Genomic DNA, 19,887 nt, shown 5'->3' with positions numbered 1-19,887 from the left:
TGTGGGTTGACAGTATGCTGAGTTGACTGGAGACCTGAGGCTAACCTGACCAGACTATCTTACTACCACATGGTGGATGTTCGTGTTGTTTCTCACGGGCTCTTCAGAGGCTGCATCCCAAGAGAGCGGGAAAACTAGTGCCCTCTGGCTTTATAGTGGCCGTGTCCTGTCTGATGATTGGCTGCTGTGTTCTGTGTGTAAATTGGTCATCCTGTGTGTCAATCAATGTCTGTCTGTGCACCATCATATACTTGTGTGTATATTATGACAAGATCTAGGGCTTTTCTCACTGGAGCAAAGAAGGAAGAGAGGTGACTTGAAAGAGGTGTACAAGGTGATGAGAGGCAAGGATAAAGTGGATAGCCAGAGACTTTTCCCCAGGGTGGAAATGGCTGTCACGGGGCAACATAATTTTAAGGTGATTGGAGGAAGGTATAGGTGAGATGCCAGAGGTCGGTTCATTACACAGAGAGTGGTGGGTGCGTGAAATGCACTGCCAGTGGATATGGTGAAGTCAGAGTCATTAGGGACATGGAAGCAACTCTTAGACAGACACATGGACAGCAGTAAATTGAAGGGGCCTCGGTTAGTTTGATCTTAGATTAGGATAAATGGTCAGCACAACATTGTGGGCTGAAGGGCCTGTACTGTGCTGTACTGTTCTATGTTCTATGTACTAATTCTGTGCTTAAATAGTATTGAAGACAGTTCAGCAAAGCCTCACGAGATTTGTTCCTGAGATGAGAGTGATATCCTAAGATTAGAAGCTGAGTAAATTGGAATATATTCTCTGTAGTTTAGAAGGATGAGCGGCAACCTCAATGAAAAATTCAAGATTATGAAGAGACTTCATGAGTTCGACAGTCTGACCTTGTTTCCCCTGGCTGGAGAAGCTAGAACAAGGAGGCACAGTTTCAGGATAAGGGGACAAATCATTTCGGACTGAGATGAGGAGAAATTTGTTCACTCAAAGGGTTGTGAATCTTTGGCATTCTCTACCACAGAGGATGGCCCATTATTGAATGTATTTAAGGCTGAGATGGATGGACTTTTGATCTCTCAGGAACCCAGGCAATTTGGGGAGCAGGCAGGAAAATAGGCTTGAGGCCCAAGGTCAGCCATGATCATACTGAATGGCGAAGGAGGCTCAATGGGCTGAATGGTCTTCCCCTGCTCCTTTTTCTTCCCTACTTAAGTTCTTAAACATAATCAAGTTTCAACATTTTTTAAGAATAGGTATTTTTGTTATTAAGGCTGCCATCTCTGCTCTTGGGTGTAGAAGGCACTGTATATACACCCACTACCCTATCTCCACACGTTCTTTATCCCCGCTCCCCAGTTGACACTTTCTAAATACATCAGTCCAAGAAATGCAAGGACATTTTTCATTGCTCAGATTTTAATGCACTTCTGGGGATCATGTGCCTGGCTTTCCTGAAGCAGCCTATATTCTACGCCCCATTCTGAAATCCTACTCATCCCACTGATCCAGTAACCTGTAACTAGACACACAGGACGGAAAGCCAAGAGACCTTGAGCCAAAATCAAAATCCAGCTGGTATGTCAGGAGTGAGGCGGAACTTGATCCCATCACCAACCCACATTTCTCCCACAGCCCTCAGCAGCTATGAGGAGGGGATTAACAGTTGTGGTGCTCCATATCATTGGAAAACCTCTGCTGGGAGGACAGAAAACTGAGCCTTGAAAGAGCTACCGTCAGTTAAAGGGTGGCACTATTTTTAAGCTGCAGGAAGCATAACTACAGGAGTTTCTGAAGGAATGGTAGCTTTGGAGACGGCAGCAGAAAGTGCTCTCAGATCTACATGTATCAACTGAGGCAAAGCGGAAGGGAAAATCAACTCTTGTTCCCTGAAAACAGAAAACCTCGTAAAAGGATGGTTCAGAGTCTTCGGGAGAAGTTTTCAGAGATGATCCGTGCAATCTCCACCACCTTAAGAGGAACCACACAGGGCAAGAAGTGGTTCAATAACCTCCAAAGTGTAGCCAAGGTGAGCCAAAGTCTCACTGTCAATCCACATTCTGCACCAGTGCTAAAGGCTTCACTCACCTGGGAATCTAATCTTGATTATCGTTTGAGTGGTATGGAAATTCATTTATGCAAAAGGCGGCCTCTGTAAACATTCCAGAACCTGAACTCACAACAATTCCATCAATACACACTGCCTGTCACAGCACAATGTACAAATCTTCAAGAATACTTCATAAGAAGGGAAAATGCACTTCTTAAAATCGAGAGACAGCTCCGCTCATTTGGAGGAAAATAGACTTCCACGTCACTCACATTCCTTAACATTGTCTTTTAGCTCCACAAATGTAAAACTGATTGAGAATGATAAATGGGGGAGTAACATCAACATGGTGAAAAATAGGGAGGAACCTGGGTGGTAACAGAACTTGGTAATGTTTGGAATGAACTGCCCCAAGGCTTGGGCTTAATACTGAGAGTTCCTGCACATTCTGAAAGTATTCAGCTACTATTTCTTCCACGTTCTCGCTGTCCTTACAGGCACATTGAAAAATGTTCTTTCTTCTTTGTTTGTGAGGAATGCCTCAAGAGTGAATGGTCAGCCACTGTGATGACCACAGTTGCGGCCACTGTTACTTACGGACCTTCGTCACCAACTCTGCCATGGCTTCTTACATGCACAAGCACAGGATAGTCACCAAACCAGAAGGGTTTTTAAGCACGAGGAAACATGACCAATTGGAAGAGAGGGAGATTGTTCCCAAGTAAGGTCTTATTTTAAGACTTTGTACTCACTGCTTTTGAGAAAGTGCTTGAGAAAAATAATGAGGTCCATGTCTATTACAATGACATACTCCTCCATTGAAGCAACGGGCATATTAAAAGCATTACCAAAATGTCACTAACAGGATTGCAAACTGAATGTAAGAAAGCTATAAATGTACATTGTTAGGAAAATTAAGGTAATTTTACGGGAATTACATTTGATTTCATAGAATTTACAGTGCAGAAGGAGGCCATTCGGCCCATCAAGTCTGCACCGGCTCTTGGAAAGAGCGCCCTACCCAAGGTCAACACCTCCACCCTATCCCCATAACCCAGTAACCCCACCCAACACTAAGGGCAATTTTGGACATGAAGGGCAATTTATCATGGCCAATCCACCTAACCTGCACATCTTTGGACTGTGGGAGGAAACCGGAGCACCCGGAGGAAACCCACGCACACACGGGGAGGATGTGCAGACTACGCACAGACAGTGACCCAAGCCGGAATCGAACCTGGGACCCTGGAGCTGTGAAGCAATTGTGCTATCCACAATGCTATCGTGCTGCCAAAGGATTTGGTAAACATTAGAAATAAATTATAGTTTTAACGAATTTAATTTAATGTTTCTTTGCCTGGAAGGGTAAAACCTATAATTAGATTCATGCTGGACAAAGATGTTTGTATGTGTGAAGGTTGGTTAAGTTCCTACTGTGTTCTATTGTGTTTAGAGAGGGCTAAGGTGCGAAGAATTAAAACCAAGGCAGAAGCATGCAGGTGTTGCTTAGCAACTAGAGCCTTGTAAGGTAGAGAAGCTTTTAGATTTTAGGGAAGCGACGGCCTCCCTCCAGCGCATGGTAGACAGCCTGGGGAAGAAGGTGGAGACACAGGAAAGAACGATCCTGGACCTGGAAAAGGCGTCGTCGGATTAGAGCAACAGGATTGTGGCTCTGGAGGCAGAAGTGAAGAGGTTGGTGGCGGCCCAGGGGAACTTGAAGAGGAAGGTCGAAGACTGGGAAAACAGGTCCCGACGACAAAATGTTTGTGTCGTGGGTTTGCCGGAAGGGACCCAATATTCCAACTAACTTTTTATCGGAAGGGACCCGATGGGCTACATCGCCCAAATTCTGGGTAACTTAGTCAGTAGGGACAGCTTCCCCAGCCCCCCAGAACTTGAAAGGCACACAGGTTGCTCCGGCCAAAACCCAAAGTAGGGGAGCAGCCGAGAGCGATCATCGCTAAGCTGTACCGGTATCAGGACCGGGAAAAGATCCTGAGGTGGCCAAAGTCATGCTCATGGGAAGGTTACAAGACATTGGGGCGGGCCTTGCAAAAAAGAGGGCCGAATTCAATAGAGCGAAATCGACGCACTACAAAAATGGGATGATGTTTGGCATGTGGTTCCCAGCCAGACTCTGGGTTACGTACTAGGGGAAGGAAAACTACTTGGAGCCCAGCGGAGGTCGAAGGATTCATCAGAGCAAACAACCTGGAGAGGGAACAAACTTGGCAGCGGTGAGGGCGTGCCGATAAAGGACCGCAGTGGAAATGAAGAACAGTGACCAGAGACAACTGTGCGAACTCTGCGTTTGCACGGCACTGTACTGCTTCGTTTTCAGTTTAAAGTTGGAAAACAGAGAGAAGGGAGCGATGATCAGGAAAGCAGGCTGGGGCAATGAGGGTAATGGAGGAAGGCAGACAGAACGCATTCAGGGCCGAACAAGCCCAGAGAGGGGAGCCACCATACTGGCAGGGAGGGCTGGAACGGGAAGACAGATAGTGAGGGGGTACACAGGGCTACTCTTGGGGGAGAGGGAGCATCTGGCCAAGACTGGGGGGTGGGGACACAAAGCAGAAGGGCGGGAGAATACAAGGGGGAGACAAGGGGTGGGAGGGGGAGGAGGGGGGACAGGGGGGATTCACTGAACAGACAACGGACAAAACGATAGGGAAGGGTTGGCCGCAAGATAGACACAGGCTTCGACTGGCAGGGAGCAGGCCGAGAAATCAAGATGGCGCCGCAAGCAGCCACTGTGGAGGGTCCCTAAACAAAGGGAAACCCCAGAGTGCAGGGGCGCACCCACGTGGTGTACGCACAGTTGGCGGCTATTTTGGGTGCCCCCTGGATAAAGGGAAACCCCAGAGCGCAGAGGGCCCGATCTCATGGTGAGAGCGGAAACGGCTCCCTAACAAAGGGAAACCCCGGAATGCAGGGTGCATCCAACAGGTAAGTGTGGTTGATCCTGCCGGAACAGGGGGACAAAATTCCCCCATCAGGATAGTCACCTGGAATGTAACGGGACTTAACGGCCCAGTGAAAGGATCAGAGTCGTCGCCCACCTGAGAAGCCTGAAGGTGGACATAATCTACCTAAAGGAGACACACCTGAGGGAGAAGGACAGACTACTGGTAAGAAAGGGCTGGGTGGGACAAATCCGTGCTACAGGAAGAGGGCTAGGTGGGTAGCCATACTGATCAGCAAGAGGACGGGATTTACTGAGACCAGGACGGCTACGGACCCAGGGGGACAGTATGTCACGGTCAGCGGTGTCCTGGATGGCACACCGGTAGTGCTGGTGAATGTGTACGCTCCCAACTGGGATGACACAGAATTTATAAAAAAGACCATGGCAGAAATCCCCGAGATTGACTCACACCGACTGATTATGGGAGATATCTTTAACTGCGTTCAGGGCCCGCAGACCGACCGATTGAACCCTCGAACAGGGAAAAAAGCAGGCATGGCTTAGGAACTGGAAACATTTATGGAACAGATGGGGGCGGTGGACCCATGGTGGTTCCTACACCCGGGAGAAAAGGAATTCTCATTTATTTCACCAATACATACCTATATCGACTTCTGTGCAGTCAGGAAATCAGTGCTTCCAGGGATAGTAGTAGAGGAATATTCCGCGACTCTCATCTCCATCCACACTCTACACTACATGGATGTGAGGTCAGAGACAGGCCATGTCCAGTGCCCTACATGGAGGCTGGACACAGACCTCCTGGTCGTTAATAACAACCAGAATGGGGAAGTCTCACCTATCAAATTCTGGGAGGCACTAAAGGCTGTGATCAGAGGGGAAATTATAGCCTACAAGGCACGTAGAGGCAGGGAAGAGAGGGCGGCCAGGCAACAGCTGATCTACTCCATCTTGGAGGTCGACAGAAAGTACTCTGAGGCCCCGACCACAGAGCTACTGGCGGAGAAGAAAATTGTCCGACCCTTTCATCCATAAAGGATTATGGAGTTAACAGAGAAAGGACTGGGGAAAAAATATGTTTGGGTGAATTCCTACACTGCCAAAAAAACATGCCGTGGAAGCGGAGTGGGGTTAGAAAATCCAACCCCTGATATATAAGTCTAGCAAATGCAGATCATTGTATATGCCCTGCAACAATACAATATGGCCTGTAGTTTTGACACGGAAGTAGTTGACAATGTGGGATAGATATAATGTAATGGTTCTATTAACACAACAATCTTCCACAATGTGGACTTTGAATTTTAGCCTGTAACCAATTTGCATGGAAATGCACTGTGATACCATCACCTTGATTCGATCTCACTCTTGTCAACACGATCCACAGCTCATTATAGCATAGGCCTGTGTTTAATGTTCAGCACAGAGCAAATAATTAGAGTAATTCAAATCAGCGCTGAAAATCAAATGTAACAATAGCACTTCAAATTAGGCATTGGTCATCGCAGCCCTGCTTAACAAACAGCATTACTGCAACTACACAGAAAAAACAGGTCCCAAAGAATCAGTCTTGTCACATCAGTGATGCAAATCAATTCCCAGCACCATTTAGTAGCCATTCAAAATTGTGTACGCATTAATTTAAACAAAACAGGTTTCGTAGATAATGCCACTTGAGAGTCACTTTAGTTCTCCAACTAATTTAGCTCTGTTAAATCGAGTATCATTACATAATTTTTAACAAAAGGAACTTTTCATTTGCATGTTCAAAGGAGATTCCAATTTTTCAGATGTTCAAGTACTTGGATAGATTGCATTTGAAGGGGCCAATGTCAACCGATTGTGTAATATAACAAGTAGCTTTTAATTTCACACTTGGGAGTTCCACTTCATGTTTTGAATAAATCTCACCAATTAACAGAATGTACAAAATATCAATAGAGAATGTTCATTTTATCATGTGTCAAAATCATTTTTTTTAAATGTCTCTTTGTTCTGAATATTTTGCTCCATAAGGTCGGTGATTTGGGATCCACACTTCTTCAACTTTGTAACAAGGAACAAAAGTAGAAAAGGTCCATTTGACCCACATTGATACAGTATGTGTGGTGATATTTATGTCATACTCGACCCCAAATTCATAAGTGATATTCCATGAGTTGCTGGGTAACTAAGCAAAACACCAGGACATTGATCCAACATCGCATCTCCACTATAGAAAACCACTGAAATGAGCCTTGAGTGGTGGTGTCCAAGGCATGACTCAATCTGTGATACTCATGACTGAGGCCCTCGACATCATGCCCCAGTCGATGAGGGGGGTGTCCCAAGATGCTGAGGCACTCCAGGGCATCACTGAGTCACTGAGGACCATCGCTGTGGGCCCCAGCAACATAGTGCAGACAATGGCAGAGCCAGATGACGCACAGGCCTCTGGAGCACATTCCTGCTGCCGTCCCCAGGGCCCTACAGGTATCGTCAGGGAGGAGGAAGTGCTGGAGGCCGAGCCGGGACTTGCCACCAAGGAGACTACGGCGGTCTCCAGTTCTTCGGAATCCCCCCTCCTGACACCGGCACATCTCAAGGGCAGTGGGCAGAACAGGGTGACATGGCAATGCCTGTGACACTGGTAAGTCGGCCGAGATCCTCTGGTTCAATGCCTTCCAGAAGCCTTTCACGAAGGGCATCAAAGTCACAGGGCACAGAAAGCAGCAGGCTGCCTCCACCTCTGATGTGCATCCTGGGACACACATAGAACATAGAACAGTACAGCACAGAACAGGCCCTTCGGCCCTCGATGTTGTGCCGAGCAATGATCACCCTACTCAAACCCACGTATCCACCCGATACCCGTAACCCAACAACCCCCCCCCCTTAACCTTACTTTTTAGGACACTACGGGCAATTTAGCATGGCCAATCCACCTAACCCGCACATCTTTGGACTGTGGGAGGAAACCGGAGCACCCGGAGGAAACCCACGCACACAGGGGGAGGACGTGCAGACTCCACACAGACAGTGACCCAGCCGGGAATCGAACCTGGGACCCTGGAGCTGTGAAGCATTTATGCTAACCACCATGCTACCGTGCTGCCACTCATAGACAGAGCTCTAGACCACAGAAGATTAGTAAGAGTGAGGGACACTGAGTGGGTGCTGTGGCAGAGGGGCAGGGGGGACGGTCACAATGTGTAACTAGGGGGAATGGAAATCTGTCATATTAAAATGTTTAGTATTAAAACATGTCACAACTGATACAAATGAAGCCTTTGCCACAGTAATCTTCACAGCGGGGCAAAGTGGGGGAGAATGGAGGAGGAAATGGGGGGGAGTGGGATGGGAAATGAGATAGAGGGGTGTTGAGCTAACGGACACAACCTTGTCCTCGGAGAATCTGGAGATGATAAGGGCCTCACTGGTCCTCCTCACATGTCGGACCCTCGCGCAACCTGTCCTCCATCCTCTGGCTAACTCTTTTGCTCGACCTCTAGCACCTTCTTGTCTGCCTCCTCCTCCCTTCTCCTCAGATGAGGCCGCATGTCCTTCCACCTCCTCCTCCTCAAGTGTGTCACCCCACTGCAGTGCCAGATTTTGGACAGCACAGCAGACCACCACAAAGTGGGAGACACTCTGAGGGTGATTTGCAGGACATCGGAAACACATCTTGAACAGCCCAATGCACTGCTCAATGGCAGCACGGGTGACAACGCGTGTCTCATTCTAATGGGTCTCCACCTCGGTCTCAGGTCTCCGCATTGGCGATATCAGCCTTGTCCTCAGTGGGCATCCCTTGTCCCCATGAGCCAATCCATCAACCTAGGGTAGTCCTGGAAGACACCGATAATCTCTGAGTGCCCCAGGATATAGCTATCATGCACACTCCCAGGGTAGTGGACACAGGTGTGTATGATCCTCAGGCAGTGTTCGCACGTGATCTGACCATTTAGGGAGTGGAACCCCTTCCTGTTAATATAGGACTCCCTGGATGTCCAGCTGTTCGGAGGGTGACATACGTGCCATCGAACGCCCCCTAGACCTGGTGGATCCTGGCAATGGCAGCAAATCCTGCTGACCGGCATCTTGGTGGGCCCAGTCCAGGTGATGCCCAATCATACAGAGCATCTGTCACCTCCCAGATGCACCTGTGGGTTGACGATTGCAATATGTCACACAGATCCCCACCCGAGCCCTGGAATTAACTGGTGGCATAGAACCTGAGGGATGCAGTGACCTTCACGGCACCAGGAGTAGGTGTCCTACCCTCCACGGGGTGCCACAGGTGCCGCACTGTCTCTCTTTTGTGACAGAGTCCTCTGTAGCATATGCCGTCTGGCAACTCAGGGAAGGACCAACGGCATCTGTATACCTTGTACCGTCGCTAGCCTCCTCTAGAGTCTCTCCTCAGCCTGATGGGTGGCCAGGTCTTCAGGGTGTGTGGTGGCCGACAGCGCATGTGGTGCTGACTCCAGCCTGCGTTGGCGTTGCTGCCTTCTACAGCGTCTATCCGCCTTGGCTGCTACAATCACAGCGAGGGACGCCTCCGCGGGATCTACACCAGCAAACATTGTTTTATCTGGAAGGAATTTGAGAAGTAGAGAGACCAATAATCAGTTTGATCTTCTATCTCAAATTCCCCAAGATCCCCACCCTTAACATGACCATGCTGCCTTCTCTCAGAGTGCCAATCAGCCAGCCAGTTGTGCTGGAAAACCTTGCTCTGCACACTCACCCCAGGTCACAACGGTCACCCCGAATCCAAGTGCCAACCTGGCACCCTTGTACCAGGGCAGTGCCAATCTGACACCCTGCACTGCCAACCTAGCACTTGGGTAGTGCCAACCTGTCACACTGGCAGTGCCAACCTGGGGTGGCAGGTTGGCACTGCCAGGGCTCAAAAGGCACTACCTGGGTCCCAGGTTGGCACTGCCAGGGTGCCCAGGGGCAGGGCTTGAAGGCCATGCCCATGACAGGGGGTAAAGGGAGTATGAAGGGTGAGGGGTGAAGGCGGCATGAACAGAGGTTATGAAGGGATGTGGGGGGTGAAGGTGGGGGTTGAAAGTCAGGACCCCTGATGAAGTTGGGGGAGGTGTCCTTAAGGTGGGGGTGGCCTCAGCAACCCCTTAATTGGGCCTGTTCAGTTGCGGGGGGAGGAGGACAATGCCCTGATGCCCACGAGACTGGATCGCTGTGGGTTTGGGTCACCCTCATGCCTGGGTGGTGGGCGGTGGGGCCACACAGTCGTTTAGTGATGCGGTGGGGGGGGGATGTTGCCCCTCTGAAGTTCAGGGTTGCGGGTATTGCCCATATCTGCAGGGGATCGCAGTGTCCGTGGGTGTGGGGAACGTTCAACTTCACTTTAAGATCTGAGCACCCTTGGAAAATGGCACCCCGATTTCTGAAGAGCCGATCTTGCTGGCATCTTCAGTTCTCCACTGCAGAAAATGTGTGGCATTTACCAGTCTTACCAAAATGAGAATCGCCCCCAACATTTACTGAATATTGGTAATTTTTACACCAATCAATTAAAAAATAGCAAATCAGTGCTGGTGGCTTCAAGTGTGTTTTCCAATATGGGTGCATAGAATCAGTAAATATTGATTGCCTATGGACGAGTAACAGCTGTTATTAGCTATCAATACAGTAATAGCACAGAGTTTTGCTTTGGGCACAATTGGTAAATGCTGAGTATGTCATGAAACATTGTGGTTGGTCAGTGTTTTCACCTTGTCAATACATTTGTGAGTCACAATATTAAATCACTTTTGAAAAATATGCAGAACCATTTGCTACTTTTATCTGGAATTATCACACTGCCGCTTGTGGGACTTACTGTCCACATATGGATTGTTGCATTTCTTATATTACAGTAGTTGTACATTTCAACAAGTACTTTACTGGCATGAAAACACTTTGAGACATCCAATGGTGATGAAGCGTGCTCTATAAATTCAAGTCTTTCTTCATACAGTATTCAGCTTCTTAGTCAATTGAAAAGGATTTCTATTCAAAAGATTCCATGTTTGTCTATGAGTGACCTTGGGCTGGATTCAGCTGCTATGTCCAGACGATGCATCTGGTTTTACGACCAAAAGGTCGGCGCTGCCCCCACACCGATGCTCCGTCCGGTGGCGGGGGGGGGGGGGGGGGGGCTAGCAACCACGCTACGTAAAGCTTTGTTCGATGGTTCCCAGACCAGCTCAATTGTCTAGGGGATGTTAGCCCTTCTTGACAATTGCCGGGCAAACCCTTACCTGAGAACCTCCAAGAGGGATTCCGCAGCGCATGATTGGGTTACCCACCAAATCTGATGCTGGGAAGCCAGGAGGTTCCAGGCCAAGGTGTAGGCCATTATCAAAGGAACAGAGGGCATATATGAACCTGTAAGGCTGTGGAAATGGTTCCAGCAGGATTATTCAATGCCGTTGAAGGATTTGGAAGCAAGCATGAAACCAGATTGGTGGAAAATGGGGAACCCGTGCACAGAAGAAGGGTGGTGGCGATGGAACTTCATACAGGTGCGGATGTGAGCAGCGCCCTTTTCAATGAGCTGTAATTTGTGGCAGGATAAGTGCACACTGGCAAGGGCAATAATGAAAGAACCAAGCTTTGAGATTTGGCACCAGTGGAAGACCTGTAAATGTAAAGGCAATGAATGTTGCAGAGGTGGAAGAAAGAAGTGTTGCCGATGGAATAGATTAGAGGGCAGGTCCATGATGTCTGTTTGTGTTAAGATACACTGGGCTCCTACACAGTCAATCCCAGCCCCACTTGACCCAGAGTCGCAACACGGTTGAAATTAGCTTTTATTTTTTAAATATTCAAAGTCATCGGCTGCCCAATAATTACAATCACCAGATTTGTAAGCTTAAGCACAATTAACTTTTTATTAGTAACATTAGTTTAACTAAGTAGGCAACAAATACAACTGGTTAAATATTATCTAAAATATACCCCCCCCCCCCCCCCGCCCCCGCTTTTAACTCACCCCACGCTCTACACACACACACAAGTCAGACAAGCACAGAGGGGAAAAGAGGTGTAAAATAATGATGAAAGTAAAAGGATAAGATTTGTTTCAGATGGACGTCTTCCCATTCATTTCTTTCTCCCATCTAGGTTTCCAGATGAACATTGTCTCTTCTGTCAGTTTGTAATGGTTTTCATTGAAGATGCACAGAAATAGCAGACAACCAGCATTTCAGAGATATATTCAGCTTCTGAGGGCCCAGAAGCTTCTGCCGTTAGACAGTAGGCAGCAGAGCAGAGAGAGAGAGCTGCTTCCACCTTGAGGGTCCTGTAGCTTCTCCTGATTTCTCTCCGATAAACCCCACCTGACAGGAATCAATCGCTGTCGGTTGCCGGGCAGAATACTATATCTGGCCAATCCATTGGCCAGCAGCCAACCAATCGAAACAAACCCTTTCAATTCCAGCTTCTTCCCCACAGCTGCAAGACTCCTCAATGACTCCCCCTCAGACATCTGTTCCCTGTAAGAACACTATTCACGACACCCTATGCTGCTCTTGCTCATGTTTATGCTTTGTTTGCTTTGTTTTGCCCTTTGTTCCACACTGTAACCAATCACTGTTTGTCGATGTACCATTTGTCAATGTTCTTGGTTGATTATTCTTGTGTCTACTATGTACGTACTGTATACGTTCCCTCGGCCGTAGAAAAATACTTTTCACTGTACTTCGGTACATGTGACAATAAATCAAATCAAATGAATCTATTGGGTGCCATAAAGTCTAGGTTCTTCTGCCCAAAATACAAAACTTGATAACACAGTGTACTATTTTGACACTTTGAGTTTCTTACTTCCTCTGCTCAACTTAAAGGTATGTCTCCATTAACGATCCATAGACCAAAAACAATAAAGACAAAATAAAAGAAATAGCAACTAAAGGAATTGACAGGATCTTTATATCTCTTGATTTTACATACAGTGCAAGGTAAGGGCATTAATGGAGGCAAGGTTAATGGCAGATTGATACCATTGCCCATCTTGAAGATAACATTGGTAACTTTGAGAATGAGATGGCTGTTAGCATTGCTGCCTCACAGCGCTGAGGACCCGGGTTCGAATCCTGGCTCTGGGTCACTGTCCATGAGGAGTTTGCACATTCTCCCCGTGTCTACGTGGGTTTCACCCCCACAACCCAAAAGATGTGCAGGATAGGTGGATTGGCCACGCTAAATTGCCCCTTAATTGGAAAAAATAATTGGGTACTCTAAATTTAAAAAAAAAAGAGAATGAGATGGCTTATCAATGGCAAGAATACCAAGAGTTACTGACCAGAAAATAGCCACTGCTGAGACTACATCCAGTTGGAGCACTAAGCCAAGGGAGCAGAGAGCACTGAACGAGGTGGGGGGACAGACCTTGAGATGGCCTGTGTTGGGAAAAGGGGGTCCATGAGGACCTGTGAAGGAGCACCTCCCCCCTCCGCCCTGCCTCATGCATTCCCGCCCGAGGCCCAAACTGACTTACTTGCCAGCTTTCCACACACTATCAACCTCTTCCCACTGGCTGAAATATTGCGCCTGGGTAGGAAATGTCCATAAATGGCCATTAATTGACGACTTAAGGATCTCAAGTGGTGCTAGAGTGGAACCTCCCTGCAGCCCATTATATTGCTGACAGATCGGAGGCGGATGAATAGGTGGTGGAAAATGCACCCAGGGAACTTTACAGGCCAGTCTGCCTGGGAATCCACTCACAAGGGACTGTAAAATTCTGCACATTGAGCTCGTAACACAGATACAGGCCATTCTGTCCATCATGTCCACACTGCTTTTGTTCTCCACATGAGCCTCCCACCTACTCCTCTTTGTCAAATCCTAACAGCAATAGTATCAGAAAACCTATAGAAAACGATAGCACTGGACACAAAGTCATTAGGACCATCGGCTCGCTGCAAGCTTTATCCTAGTTAATCACAATCTCCTGCTCCTTGCAGTTTATGTATCTTTATGTATCATAAAATTTACAGTGCTGATGGAGGCCATTCGGCCCATCGAGTCTGCACCGGCTCTTGGAAAGAGCACCTTACCCAAGCCCACACCACCCTATCCCCATAACCCAGTAACCCCACTCAACCAACACTAAGGGAAATTTATCATGGCCAATCCACCTAACCTGCACATCTTTGGACTGTGGGAGGAAACCAGAGCACCCGGAGGAAACCCCGGAGAGAACGTGCAGACTCCGCACAGACAGTGACCCAGCCGGGAATTGAACCTAGGACCCTGGAGCTGTGAAGCAATTGTACTAACCACTATGCTACCGTGCTGCCCAGTATCTGTCAAGTATTCATCCAATTTCCTATTGAAGGTTGCTATTAAACTTGTTTCCACCACCGTTTCATGGAGTACGTTCCAAATCCTAACCAGGTATTTTTCCTCACGTGACTCTTTTCCCAATCAGTTTAAATCTCTGCCCTCTGGCTATTAACCTCCCAGCCAGTGGAAACAGCTTTTCTTTGTTTACTATCTGATCCCATCGTGACTTTGATAGATTTGCTTTACTATTATTAAACAGCGGGAAATTACTGTCTTATCAAAGCATTAAGCAGTTGGATAGTGGGGCAAACAACACTGGATTAGTGAAGGTGGCACTGGGGATTACCAGTCCAAATATAAAGGCCAAACTTCCAGATGATGTTTTGGTTATGCGAGGGCACACACTGTACACAATGAACTGTCTTCACTTTTCTGGAATTGGTTAAGTATTATGAAATCTGATCAGGCTGTAACACGGAATGAGGTAGAGTTTACAAATTTGAGTTTCCACTGAATGGGAGCCAATTTTGCTCGCAAAACCTTTCTTGTACAAACAACAAAGAACAATACAGCACAGGAAAAGTCCCTTCGGCCCTCCAAGCCTCTGCCAACCAAGGTACCTGTTTGAACTAAAACCGTGTGTACTTACGAAGTCCGTATCCTTCTATTCTATTGAGGGCAGCACGGTAGCATTGTGGATAGCACAATGGCTTCACAGCTCCAGGGTCCCAGGTTCGATTCCGGCATGGGTCACTGTCTGTGCGGAGTCTGCACATCCTCCCCGTGTGTGCGTGGGTTTCCTCCGGGTGCTCCAGTTTCCTCCCACAGTCCAAAGATGTGCAGGTTAGGTGGATTGGCCATGATAAATTGCCCTTAGTGTCCAAAATTGCCCGTAGTGTTGGGTGGGGTTACTGGGTCATTGGGATAGGGTGGAGGTGTTGAACTTGGGTAGGCTGCTCTTTCCAAGAGCCGGTGCAGACTCGATGGGCCGAATGGCCTTCTTCCGCACTGTAAAATTCTATGATCTATTCCCACCCTATTCATATATTTGTGTAGCTGCCCCTTAAATGTTGCTATCGTACCTGCTCCCACCACCTCCCCAGGCAGCACGTTCCACATATTCACCACCCTCTGTGTACAAAACTTGCATCGAACATGTTCCGAACTTTTCCCCTATGCACTTTAAACCTATGTCCCCTAGTACTTGACTCTCCTACTCTAGGAAGGAGCATCTGACTATCCACTCCGTCCATGCCACTCATAATCTTGTAGACCTCATTCAGGTCGCCTTTCAAACTCCGTCTTCCAGTGAGAACGGACAGAGTTAACTCACCTCTCCTCATAGCTAATGCCCTCTATACTAGGCAACATCCTAGTAAACCACTTCCGTGCCCTCTCCAAAGCATCCACATTCTTCTGGTAGTGTGGCGACCAGAATTGTAGACAATATTCCAAATGAGGCCTAACTAAGGTCCTGCACAGCTGCAACATGACTTGCCAATTTTTATATTCAATGTCCCGACCGATGAAGGCCAGCAAGCCGTATGCCCTTCATGGCCACCTTACCAACCCACTTTCAGTGATTGGTGGACATGCACGTCCAGATCCCTGCCTGTCAGTACTCGCAAGAGTTTTACCATTTATTGTGTAATTCCTACATGCATTGGACCTTCCAAAGTGCATGACCTCACACTTGTCCGGATTAAACTCCATTTGCCATTTCTCCGCCCAAGTCTCCAACCATTTTATATCCTGCTCTATCCTCTGACAATCCTTTTCACTATCCGCAACTCCACCAATTTAGTACAGGTTTAGGGAATAACCAAGCTGTCACAGTTGATAGATTTTTTAAAAATAAATTTGGAGTGCCCAATTCATTTTTTCCAATTAAGGGGCAATTTAGCCTGGCCAATTCACCTATCCTGCACATCTTTGGGTTGTGGGGGTGAAACCCACGCAAACACGGGGAGAATGCGCAAACTCCACACGGACAGCGACCCAGGGCCGGGATTCGAACCCGGGTCCTCAGCGCCGTAGGCAGCAATGCTAACCACTGTGCCACCGTGCTGCCCAACAGTTGATAGATTTGACTTCATGACCAGAGACAAGAACTGGAAGTCCATGGGCAGAATGTTCTGGCCCATCCTGTTGACAGGATGTTCCAGTCCCACCAGACTTTGACCAGTTCACTGCATTTTCTGGCCAAGTCCTGCCGTGATGGGGTCATTTCGATAATGAACTCAACTGACCACATCACAAAAATGGGCATTGCCCACACCATGGGTTGGTGGGTGTAAACAGAAGAAACAGAAAATATAACAATTTTCCAGACTTCCCTTTATGACCAATATCGTAACAAATTATTTGACTAATTTACATCCAAGCTGCACCCAATTGCCCATTGCAGCTGATGTATCATTGATGGTGTTCCCATGCACATTTTGCCTGCTGTATCCTTCTCAATGCTGTATCAACCTGATCACAGAGCAGCCATGTTTGCGTGACCAATGAATGAAAGGCGAAGAAGTCCAAAAGTGTGCATATTGGCAGGATTGGTCATGCTAAATTTCCCCTTAGTGTCCAACGATGTGCAGGTTTGGTGGGGTTACGGGGTTAGGGCAGGGGAGTGAGCCTAGGTAGGATGCTCTTTCAGAGGTCAGTGCAGACTCGATGGGCTGAATGGCCTACTTCTGCACGGTAGGAATTCTATGGTTCTAAGTATTTCTGGAAGAAAGTGGTATACAGTCAGGAGAGTGTTGTCCTGGGGGTCCTCAACATTGACTCCAAACTCCATGAAGGCTTCAGGTCAAACATGGCTGGGAAACCTCTTGCTGATTACCATGTAACGTCCACCGTTAGCTGATGAACCAGTGCCCAATGTGGAACACCACTCGGTGGAAGTACTGAGGGTCGCATGGTGGATTACCATGTCCATTACCAACAATGGCATGGTAGCACCATTACTGACAGAGCTGGCCACTCCTAAAGGAGATAACTGCTGGACTGGGTCGGCGACAGGTGGTGAAGAAACCATAAAGAGGGAAAAAACATACTGGACCTCATCCTCACTAACCCGCCTAATGCAGATGCATCTGTCCATGACAGCATTGGTAAGTAGGAGTGACCACCGCACAGTCCTTGTGGAGACAAAGTCTTATCTTCACATTGAGGATAACCTCCATTGTGTTGTGTGGCACTATCACCGTGCTAAAACGAATGGATTCAGGACAGTTCTAGCAACTCAAGTCTGGACATCCATGAGGCATTGTGGGCCATCAGCAGCAGCAGCAGAATTGTACTCCACCACAGCCTGTAACCTCATGGCCTGGCATATCCCCCACTCTACCATTACCACTAAGCCAGGGGATCAACCTTGGTTCAATGAAGAGTGCAGGAGCGCATGTCAGGAGTATCACCAGACACACTGAAAAATGAGGCCAACCTGCTGAAGCAGAGCTAAGCGATCCCACAAACAACGGATCAGATCTAAGTTCTGCAGTCCTGCCATGTCCAGCCGTGAATGGTGGTGGACAATTAAACAACTCACTGGAGGTGGAGGCTTCACAAATATTCCCATCCTCAATGATGGAGGAGCCCAGCATATCTGGACAAAAGGCAAATCTGCAGCATTTGCAACAATCTTCAACCAAAAATGCTGAGTGGATGATCCATCTTAGTCTCATCCAGGGATCCCCAGTATCACAGATGTCAGTCTTCAGTCAATACGATTCACCCCACGTGACAGCAAGAAATCACTGAAGGCATTGGATACTGCAAAGGCTATGGACCCTGACAATATTCGAGAACTGGTACTAAAAACATGTGCTCGAAAACTTGCTGTGCCCCAAGCCAATCTGGTCCAGTATAGCTACAACACTGGCATCTCATAGGAAATTTAGAAAATTGGCCAGTTATATCCTGGACACAAAAGGCAGGACAAATCCAACCTGGCCAGTTACTGCCCTATCAGTCTCCTTTTAATCATCAGTGAAGTGATTGATGGGGTCATCAACAGTACTATTAAGCTGCTACTTAGCAATGGCATGTTCACTAATGCTTAGTTTGGGTTCCACCATGGTCTCGGATCATGATCTCATACCAGCATTGGTTCAAACATGGACAAAAGAGCTGAATTCCAGAGGTGAGGTGAGAGTGACTTCCCAGTCTGGCATCAAAGAGCCCTAGCAAAACGAGAGTCAATGGGAATCAGAGGCAAAGCTCTCCACTGGTTGGAATCATGCCCAGCACAAAGCAAGATGGTTGTGTTGTTGAAGGTCAGCATCTCAGCCCCAGGACATCACTGCAGGAGTTACTCAGTGTACTGCCCGAGGCCCAACCATCTTCAATGACCTTCCTTCCAACACAAGGTCATATGCTGTGATGATCACTGATGTTTGCACAATGTTCAGCACCATTCCCGACTCTTCAGACACTGAAGCAGTCCTTGTGCACATGCAGCAAGACCTGAACAATAGCTAGGCTTGGCTGCCAAGTGACAAGTAACATTCGCACCACACAAGTGCCACCAATGACCATCCCCAACATGGGAGAAATAAACCATTGCCCCTTGGCATTCAATGGCATTGCAATGACTGGAATCTCCACTATCAGCATCCTGGGGATTACCATTGATCAGAAACTGAACTGGACTGGCCACATAAATACTGTAGCTGCAGGAGAAGATCAGAGGTGAGGAATCTTGTGACGAGGAACTCACCTCCTGACTCCCCAAAGTCTATCCACCATCTACAAGGCACAAGTCAGGATTGTAATGGAATACTCTCCACTTGCCTGGATGAGTGCAGTCCAACAACACTCAAGGAGCTTCGGTGGCACAGTGATTAGTCCTGCTGCCTACGGCGCTGAGGACCCGGGTTCGATCCCGGCTCCGGGTCACTGTCAGTGTGGGGTTTGCAAATCCTCCCCATGTCTGCATGAGTTTCACCCCCACAACCCAAAGATGTGCCAGTTGGTTGGATTGGCCACACGAAATTGCCCCTTAATTGGAAAAATAATAATTGGTTACTCTAAATATATTTTAAAAAGGAGCCTGACACCGCCCAGATCAAAGAAGTCCCACTTGATTGGCCTCCTCCCACAAACACTCAATCCCTCCACCACCACGCACAGTGGCTGCCATGTGTACCACCTACAAAATGCACTGTAGAATCTCACCAAGGCTCCTCAGACAGCACCTTCCAACCCATGACCACTGCCATCGAGAAGGAAAAGGGCAGCAGATGCATGGCAATACCACCACCTGGAAGGTCCCCCAAGTCACTTACCATCCTGACTTGGAAATATATTGCCGTTCCTTCACTGTTGCTGGGTCAGAACCTTGGAACTCACTTCCCAACAGCACTGTGGGTGTACCTACACCATATGGACTTCAGAGGCTCAAGAAGGAAGCTCACAATAGAGTCATAGAGGTCAACAGTACGGAAAAGTCCCTTAGGCCCATGCCGTCTGCGCCGGTCAAAATCAACCATCTAACTATTCTAATCCCACTTTCCAGCACTTTTCCCTTAACCTTGTATAATTTGGTATCGCAAGTGCACATCTAAATACGACTTAAATGTTATTAGTGTCTCTGCCTCTACCACCCTCTCAGGCAGCGAGTTCCAAGCTCCCACCACCCTCTGGATG

Source organism: Scyliorhinus canicula, chromosome 19, assembly GCF_902713615.1.
Source record: "Scyliorhinus canicula chromosome 19, sScyCan1.1, whole genome shotgun sequence".
NCBI lineage: Eukaryota > Metazoa > Chordata > Chondrichthyes > Carcharhiniformes > Scyliorhinidae > Scyliorhinus > Scyliorhinus canicula.
The sequence above is the reverse complement of the archived record's forward strand: the minus strand, read 5'-3'. Positions refer to the sequence as shown.